Below are 10,349 nucleotides of genomic sequence, written 5' to 3'. Positions count from 1 at the left end.
CACCATTTACAAGCCTTAAACATGGTTAAATCATTAACTAACTCAAAACCCACCAACATCAACAATAACTAGTTACAAATACCCATTTCACCATCTAAATGGGTTTTATAACTAGCTAGATCAAAACCCAAATCTTGAATATCAAATCACAAAGATGAAATTCGGAGTTGAGACTTACCAATACCACCAAAAGGATGAACAACTTTAACACTTGAGCTTTGACCCGAAATACTCTTCTTCTTCTCCAAATGGAGTTTTCTCTCACTAAATTGAGTTTTTCACTCTAGGGTTTGATGAAGGAGGTGAAGTGTGTGAGAAATGAGATTGGGATAAGGTTTGGAACTGATCCATAGCATATATCCCGGTTTTGAAGTGAAAAGACACAAATACCCCCATTTAAAACCCAAAAACGAGCACAAATTAGTCTTTCAGCGTGTCTGTCGCGTTTCGTGACTCCCTGTCGCGTTTCGCGACACGTTAGGACGCGATACATCCACCTGGAACGCGACAAGGTGATCAGGTCCAAGGAATTTTAGCCGTCCCGTATTGATCTCGTCTGTCGCGATACGCGACCTGCCCAAACGCGATAAACCCTCTTTAAACGCGATGTGTGACCTGATGTACCCTAAATCCACTTTTAAAATCATCCAAAGTCAAACGTGGTCAACTCAATACGTCTAAATGATTAAATACCGAACCTTGGACTCCGTATGACGTCACAAACATCATGTTTAGAAAGGCGGGGTGTTACAACAATGAGAGTCAGTTTTTAATTATATATAGATATATAGATATAGATATAGATGACATGTGGAACCATAAATTCCGACTAAGAAACTTGTCGTTGTTTTTTACAAACATATTGATGTAGTTAACTTTATCAGAATAAATGAACTGCATTTATTCTCCATCCACCTTCTTCCAAATTTTATCACAATTATTATTTTTCTTGACATAAAAGTCTACATTACAACCGTTTATTGAGACATGTATTTCACATACATATGTAATGTAATTAATCTCGTAAAGAGAACTCATATTTACATAATAATAATATAATAAAAATATAAAAATAATTATAAAAGTATTGAAAACACTTAATATTAATTCATGTTATAGTCCATATTTGCTACCCCTAACAAAAAAACGTGCATAAACAAAAACAAAAAATCAGTCGCTAATAAATTTATACTCGGTGTCTAAGCTTACTTCAACTGAAAATATCTCTCTCCGTACATATATAGCAACGTTCATATCTTCCCAAAAATCCGAAGACCCACCATTTTTCTTGCAAGCAATTTACCAGGCCCGGCTCAATGGATGTGCAATTTATACATTTGCATACGTCCCATATATTTTAGGGCCCAAAATAATTAAAGAATTAGGTATTTGCTAGTGCCCAAACAAATTAAGGAAGTAAACCATCCAGGCTAGCCTGAGTGGCCACCAGCACTTTCAGTGAAGGGGAGGTCTCGGGTTCAATCCTAAGGGGTGCCCGTATTTAATGACCAAACTGGAGAATGCCTTACCTGGTAGCGGTGGAGGGCTGACTTGCCGTTTACCCGGAGTTTACCTGCGGTGGGGGGGCCAATGTGCTCTGGCCCATAGAGGGGTTCCTCGTAAAAAAAAAACAAAAACAAAAAAAAAAAAAAAAGGAAGTAGGGTCCAGAAAAATATAGCGAGGTTTCCAGACCGGTTATGAAATACGGAGTACGTTTCTTGTAGTTTATAAAACGTATAATCTATTCATCGACGGATCAACGACTTCAAAATTATAAAGTTTTCCATTACACCTACAAACTGTTTAGCTTTTTCCGTTCCAAACCCGGCAAGTTTTTCCGGCAATAGACAGGCCACGCGCCTATACCGGATTTGGTACTGTTCCGGCGAGTTGATAGTTTCTTCCACTGCAACGTTGCTGACAGGTATATTGCTTTTTTTTTACTGCCCGACTCAAGTTTCAACAGTGTTTGCTCCGCCGTTAGCTGTACTTGCTCCCCCGTTAGCTGTACTTGCTGCCGGAAAGTGTTCCGGCGACGGTTTGCAACCTTTTGTCCCCAAATTTTGTTGACTATATCTATGCACTATATTGTTGCTGATTACTTGCGGTCTATATCTCTGTGTGTGGTATAATTTGTTAATTTTGCTACCGGCCTTTTATGTATGTTGTTGCTCTTGTTTAAAATTGTCTAAATTGCTCTGAATTAATAATATATATGTCGATGTTGATATATATATTATTCAAGTAATAAAGAAATTAATTAATTAATTAATAGTTACTTAATTTTTAATTAAATTTAATATTTACTCTTTACAAAATTGGACTTGCAAAACACGTTTTAGACCATTAATTGAATAAGGAAATTAAAATCACAATTGTATTGTGATTCACTTGGTCTTGATTTATCTTTCGACCAATAACAAAACCCATAGAAAAGTTGTTTTGTTCGACGGAAGAGAAAACCACACGAATTCAGTTGTTTTTTTTTTCTTACGCAAACATAAAACCCCAATTTTGTTTTGTTTCACGACTAACAAAATTAAATATTCATATACGGAGTATATATTGGTCTTTGCGATTTAATTAAATATATATTGGTCTTTGCAGCAATCATACTTTTGATTTTTAGTTTCTGTTCCATCAATTCGGTTCTAAAGAAAAGTATAATCTTTAACTTTTTTGTTGTATTTATTTATTTAACCGTATAAATTATATGAATTCGTTTTGGTGATTTATTATTAATTTAATTAATACGCTAAATTATTATTATTATATGAAAGTGCATGATAATAATTGATTAGAAAATCGTTTTCTTAAAACCTTATATTACCAACACTTGCCTTCTATTACTTTTGTTGATCTTGTATTAAACTAAATAAAATAATTGTATTAAACTAAATAAAATAATTAATGCTTGTACATGCTTAAGACTTCTTCCTTTACATACTAAATTAATAGTAAAAGTGAAGAACATCTGTACTTCGATGTTGTTAACTACTTAAAAGTGAGAACATATGTACTTCGATGTTGTTGTGCTTTGCTGTTTTAGTATTATTGTCTTCATCCGTATTGTATTGTGTTTCTAAACAACAATGTTAATTTAACCTATTTAGTGTAGTAAGACGAAATGATGGCCGAAGAACCACAATCACCTCAAGCATCATCTATCTCAGGCTCGGTAGCGGTAATTGTAGATGCCTTAAGCATCTTAAAAACGGAAAAGATAATACCCACTTTTGGAAACATAAATAAATGCATTAAATACATGGATCCCAAGCCGTCCGTTTTTGATGTGATGGAGGTCTTACGGACTTCCATTGAGCAGAAGTTGATAGAGGCAAAGGGTTATGGTTCACTTAAGGTTTTATGTTCTTAAAGGTGAAAATTTGTGGGATGCTACACACCACTTGGGTATTGACTGTCTGGATCATCCAAAATCAATATGGGATGCGTTGGAGTGCTACTTAAAAACTACCGATGGATGCTCGAAAATAGTAGCTTCTGAATGCAGGTAATAACATTTGCTACTTAATAACATTTTTTTTTTTTTTTTGCTTTGAGACAAGTGATGAGTTTTCTTTTTTGTTTTTTTTTTGTACATATATAGCTATCATGCAGCAACAATTTTAAAGAAGTTTTGCTTAAACAATAGCTTTCTCGGGGACATAATTCAGATTGTGGACTTGGCAGTCCGACACAAGAGGTGGATCAAGCCTGATCCATCAGGATGGAAACCAGTTAGAGTTAATGTTTTGCATGATCAAGGAAATGTCGGTGAAGATCTTTGTGATTGAATGTGGTTGCGTCACTTTTTAATTTCTTTTGGTTTTTAAAACTTAATTTGATTTGATGTTCTTAAGATTAGTCCATCTCGTGTCCAGATTGAATTTTATTATTGTTTTGCAATTTTCGGAGTGGTCTGTTTAAAGTCCAGATTGATAATTAGTTATTTTCGTACTTCTATGTTATGATTTTGAATGTTATGGTTTCGGACTCGTCTATTTTCAGAATGCTATGTTAAGGTTTTTAATGTTATGGTGTTGATACAACAGACTGATATATCATCATGTTTAATAATAATGTCTAGTTTTATTATTGTTTGATAAAGGCCATACGTTTACATCAGTTTGTGATGTCCATCAGTTCGGATGGGTCAACAAGAAAGTCAATTACCTGTCAAGATTGAAAACGAGGTTATTTGTGAGGGAAAAGAATCAGAATCTTGTAAAGAGGAGTATATCAAAAGCTTTTTAGCAGCTATTCCTATTAGAGAATTGCAAGATGATATGAAGAAAGGTTTACGTTCTTCAACGCCACTTCATCACAGGCTACAGATCGAGTTTCACTACACTCGGTTACAACAACCAGATACTGTCGTGAATCATGATCCGGTCTCTACTGCTACCATTTCAGAACCGGTGGTGGATGACTCAGCAAGCCAGTTTGCAGCGTATAGTAGTTTCACAAATGGCAGTATTAGTTTTAGGTAACACTTTTTTTTTTTTTTTTTCCAAATTCTTTTTTTATTTTATTTTATTTTATTTTATAGGTTTTATATGGTAATAAAGACTCTTTAAATGGAAAGTGAAAGGGAATTCTAACTGTGTAGTCCCCTTTGTTTCCATCTTTGCGAATGAGAAAGTTTGACTTCTTAATTGACCTTTTTGGTGTTCAAATTGTGTTGTCTTGAGCTGAGTTAAACCATTCTTAAATTCCAATTGTCATGTGGATGGTAATTGGTGTTTCAAGAATTCTGCACTTGTGTTGAACCCTAGTTTCATTGGGGCAGAATAATGTATCAAAGATGCTGACTTTATGGTCAAATTCAATTCTGCACTTATTTAACAACGCATATAAAACTCTATCGAATAAAGTAAGAAAAAAGGATAATCTTGTGGTGTTAAATCAGTACTATCCTTTCATACATTAAGTTTTTGATATGCAAATCCTTTGATATCAAAAAAGTTGAAATTTTTACTTATAATGCGGAGATACAACTTAGTTTTGATGGAGTGGAGGGGGTGATCCTGAACCAGCAGAACCGACCCAAAGTCAAAGTCAAACATCATCAGAAAGTTCTTCGGGAGAAAAGGTAGAACTTTCTAACATACAAATTGCAAAACCACACAAGCGGAAGAAATTTCTAACATACCGAAACATCCACAAGTCAATTTTGCTATTGCTGCTGCTTAGAAAGGTTAAATAACTTAAAAGGTAATTCTTGTAGTTGTATTCAACACATATGTGTACTTTATTGACATGTTCTCGTGTGTAACTCACAAACATTGTTAGCAACAGTAAATGAGTAGACAAACATTGATAATTCAATACAGAGATATAAAAGATATTTTTTTCATGGTTACACAAGATAATACCTTTTCAACTAAAACAGAGTGATAGATTAAGATTGACTAAGCTATTGATAGAGTAAAAATTTCCTGCTGTTAAAAAAATTAATAAATAAAAAAATATAAACTAAATTTTTGATGATTGGTTTTTCAAACTCATGCACTTACATTCTTCAAATATAATATCTTTTTAACTAGGTTCCCGAGCTCCTCTTTTTGTTTAAAGACCTGATAGCTAATAGCTCCCTCATTTGCAGTGATTTCAATTGAACATTCTACGTTATTCTCTTCCGTCAACTTCTCAGCTTGTCTTTCCAGCTCTTCTATACGCGTTTTCAATTCTTTAGTTCTCAACTCTAAAACACTAATTTCAAGTTTTGTCTTTAGGATTGTTGAAGTTCGAGACAAACAGAGGGAGTTTTTGGAGTAAAATACGGTGGGTAATGCATTACATATTATAGATTATATGTGTGTGTATATACACGTAAATATGTAAATAAGGAAAGCAAGATTTATCATTTTATTTTCCAAAGATTTGCGTACCATAATAACATAACACCCACGTAGAATATTGATAATTTAGTAGTTTTAATGCATATTAGGAAAGGATATCAAAGTCTTGAACAAAAAACTTCGTCAAAAAATAGCTATATCAAATGTCTGAAGGTTAATATTTTTTCCCTTTTTTAATTTGGGTAGGGCTGTTAACGAACCGAACTCGAGCGAGCAGGAAGAATTTGAGCTCGGCTCGTTTAACTATTACTCGGTTCGAACTCAGCTAGTTTCAACGCAACTAGTTTTTTTCCGTTTTGTAAGTCGTCGTGTTTAGTTTTTTTAAAAAGTGTTCGTTTTCAACGCAGCTAGTTTCATTTTGTTCATAAAATTATTTTGAGTTTAGTGGTTTTGTCGTTGGACAATAACGTCCGGCAAACAGAAAGATACGGCCGGTTAAAAATCGTGGTGGATTTTATGGGGTATTTATGAATTTAATATTGAAGTTACGCGTTATACCCCTGGAATTTATGGTTTTAATCCCTGAAAATTAGTTGAACATAGTTAAGGGGTGGTAAGTGAAAATTTGAAGTGTGAATGAGAGGTGTTGAACCACAACTTTTTGAACTGGAACGACATGAAAAGTATATAAGTATAATATAATAATAATAAAATAATAATAATATAATATAATATAATAAAATAATAAAATATGAACTCTAACCAGTCACGGAGCCAAGATTTAAATATGAGAGGGGCTCAATGTCACGCGCTTATCTCGTTAAGCTCCTTGTTTAACACTTAGTCTATATTAAGTCAACTTTCCAACGATCCAAGTAACCAATGAAGATTAGAGAAGTGAAGATAAAGGAAAATACTTATTTTGATCGAGAGCTTTAGAAGAGAGAATAAAAAAACTTTAGGGTCTGTTGTGCCAAATAAGCTCACACATATTTATACTACTCTTAATACACAGTGAATGACTATGATTAAACTAAATTAATGGCCATGATCATAATACTAGTCAAGTATGTACATAATTCTAGAGATATCCATTTAGTTTCCACACCATTCCGAAGATGAACCAAATTGAGAGTTCTAGAAAACTTTCATGGAATTCTTGGGCTTTCCTTGATTTTGGGTTTATATCTCATAGTTGGGCTACAAGCTTAATGGGTAAGCAACAAACTTAGTGGGTTTGACATTAGTCAATAATTAGACGATTACAATAAAAACTCTATCTATAAATTGTATGAAAATATTATAATGAGAAAAGATGTTAACAATCGTAATCGTTTTAAATATAATAAATGTATGAGCGAAGACAATAAATAACTTCTGTAAAATATAATCTATAACAATTAATTAATTTAGCACCACATAGCAATTAATTTGTAACTAGCTTGTTGATAGTAGTTAAATAGTTATACTAGTTAATTATCGATAAAACTTATACGGGATCTTTGAGAAAAATCTTATCTATTATGTTAGAAGTCAAACGCATTTACGCTTATTGGAAGTAAAAGCAATTGTAGTAATATGTCACCAAATTCCCGCAACTAAACAAGTTTTAAAAACAACATATATAATATTAATCATAAAAGAGTAACACTTTATTAATAGCAACAATTTTCATTAGAGAAAATACACTTTAAAAATATACTTTTTATAGTTAAAACTTTCTTATGTTTTTTAATAAACATAATACAAACACAATTACAATGATTATTATATGGAGTAAAAAATTTTAAAAGAAGAGAAATTATAAGAATAACTTACTATCGAAATTGGCTATTTATGTAGTGACCCGACAAAATCGTCATTGACGGCGCCGTTAACTTAGGTCCCGTTACGTGGTCATAGTCCCTATATGAGAGCGTTTGACCAAAATTATGCCGCATTCATTTGAAACGTACAAGACTTACAGAAGTTTTAAATTACCCAACGGTTCGACAACGAGTTTAAGTTTACAAAAGTAGTAAAGTATAAATGAAATAACTTGCGACATAATAAGTTAAAAATCACGGTTGCTATAAATAACGTAAGTATGTATGTATGTTTAACTCCAAGCAAGTAATCAAAGTGTGCGGAAGCATGTATCAAGTAGCCAAGTATGAACCTGAGAAACATATAGAAAACTGTCAACGAAAAACGTTGGTGAAATCATAGGTGTAGTAATAAACGTTATTTTTGAATCACAAGATTTAGTATTTCCAAAAAATTGATCATCCAAAAGTTTGCATTCCAAAATAAGTTTCGCGAGCACCCAATTATCAAGGCTTAACTTTTCATCCATAGAACCCCATCACAATAGTGTTAGAACATACACTGTTTCTCGAAAATATATTTCATCCGTAGACGGTAGCGAACCGTCCGAATGTGGGTTTGTCAAACCCGTATGGATCCACACAACATAAGTTCACACTTACACCCGGCAAGTGTAACTAATGATAATCGAATTGAGGATGTTGTTCTAACTCGCACGTGGAATGTTTGTTTTCGTACTTGTGTTCAAAGCATAAAGTATGTAGTATAAAAGTGTATATGTTTCTCATCCCATGATTTAAAAGTATGAAAGTTGTTGAAAGATGGGACTATGATCTCACCTCGAGTGTACGAGTATAAATGTACTTCACAAAGTAAACGTGCATGAAAGTTGTTTAGCCTTGACCTAAACAAGTAAGTTATATCAATACCGGGTAAGACACAACAAGGTCGGTCGAAATGTGTTCAGTTAGTCCTATGGCTCGTTACGACTCGAATATATAGCATGTGAATCACGTTGTCAAGTTTCATGCAAGAATCAAGTATAAAAGCACGTTAGAACGATTGCAAAAGTGTTTTGTTAAGTTTGACTAAAATTCAAACTTGGTCAAAGTCAATGAAAAAGTCAGCGGGGTCGGTTCGGGTCCCGAACTATTTTTCCGGGGTTTTTAATCATATACAAGCATGTTGGCCAAGTTTCATGTTGATCGGGGGTGCGTAGCATACTTAGAATTAAACGAAAATGGACTTTTTTGGACAGCCGGGGCCCGGAGTGGCGCTCCAGAACCCTGAGCGGTGCTCAGTATGTCTGTTCAGCAAGTCTCGCAGTTTTTGAACACTTACACGAATCCAACTTCAAACAATCATAACTTATGAACCGTAAACATTCATAACACGTATCTTATATCGTTGGAAAGGTAATTTAAAGAGGAATACAACTAAACACATTTCATAAATCAAATCCATCATTAAAAACAATGAAAACCTCAATAAATGATCATTATGTGTTCAAAATCAAAGTTTCAAGTTCATAAAACGCATTTCTTGACTCGGGAATCCAATTTATACATATGATACGCCGTTTTGAAGGTAATGAAACATACAATACAACTAAACACTTGCTAACAACATTTCATAGCATTCAATGCGTCAAAAGTTCGTTTTAAAGTTCATAAAACCCTAACCAAAATCATGAATTCAATAATTTTGTAAATGAAGCTTTTCTAAATCAACCTACACATCACATTGAAGCTAATGATGCTAGTAACACATTTAATACATGAACTTTAACATTTAAACAACATTTAATCATCCAAAATCAAAGATTAATCTAACCCATTTCAAGTGTTCATGCTAGTTACTCCAAAACAACAAATCAAGCAAACAAATCACATATTCATGTTAGACTTGAGTCATAAACACTAATTAACACCATTTCAAGTCAAAAACACTAAGAACATGAAATCTAGAGTTTTAGAAATATTACCCAAACGAGATGAAATTGGTACCAAAATGTAGAGGATGAAGAGAGGATCACGAATATGTAATTTGTTTTGTTGCAAGCTTTCTAGATCGAATTTGGATGATGAATTAGTGATTTGAGTGAAAAAGGAGAATAATGGAAGTAGTAGAGATATTTTGGGGAGGTGAAATGAATGGAATGGTGGTGGTGGGGTTTGACTAGCTGACCTAGTCAACTAGTTAGGCCCCTTGGCAACTTTGGTGAAATGTCCCGTTCTTATTGATTAAAAACGTTCCATATTAATTGATTTCGTTGCGAGGTTTTGACCTCTATATGAGACGTTTTTCAAAGACTGCATTCATTTTTAAAACAAACCATAACCTTTATTTCATAAATAAAGGTTTAAAAAGCTTTACGTAGATCATCAAATAATGATAATCTAAAATATCCTGTTTACACACGACCATTACATAATGGTTTACAATACAAATATGTTACATCGAAATCAGTTTCTTGAATGCAGTTTTTACACAATATCATACAAACATGGACTCCAAATCTTGTCCTTATTTTAGTATGCAACAGCGGAAACTCTTAATATTCACCTGAGAATAAACATGCTTTAAACGTCAACAAAAATGTTGGTGAGTTATAGGTTTAACCTATATATATCAAATTGTAACAATAGACCACAAGATTTCATATTTCAATATACATCCCATACATAGAGATAAAAATCATTCATATGGTGAACACCTGGTAACCGACATTAACAAGATGC

The 10,349-nt window shown here is 33.3% G+C and overlaps 1 long non-coding RNA gene across 1 annotated transcript; it reads left to right on the top strand.

Moving 5' to 3' along the window:
• Positions 1-1,747: 1,747 nt before the first annotated feature.
• Positions 1,748-3,994, top strand: LOC139895847 (uncharacterized). Its single transcript, XR_011776048.1, has 3 exons — positions 1,748-1,925; positions 3,115-3,512; positions 3,609-3,994. It is a non-coding gene; the product is annotated as an uncharacterized lncRNA (long non-coding RNA).
• Positions 3,995-10,349: the final 6,355 nt, after the last annotated feature.

The sequence above is a fragment of the Rutidosis leptorrhynchoides genome, chromosome 3, assembly GCF_046630445.1.
Source record: "Rutidosis leptorrhynchoides isolate AG116_Rl617_1_P2 chromosome 3, CSIRO_AGI_Rlap_v1, whole genome shotgun sequence".
Classification (NCBI taxonomy): domain Eukaryota; kingdom Viridiplantae; phylum Streptophyta; class Magnoliopsida; order Asterales; family Asteraceae; genus Rutidosis; species Rutidosis leptorrhynchoides.
The sequence above is the reverse complement of the archived record's forward strand: the minus strand, read 5'-3'. Positions and strand labels throughout refer to the sequence as shown.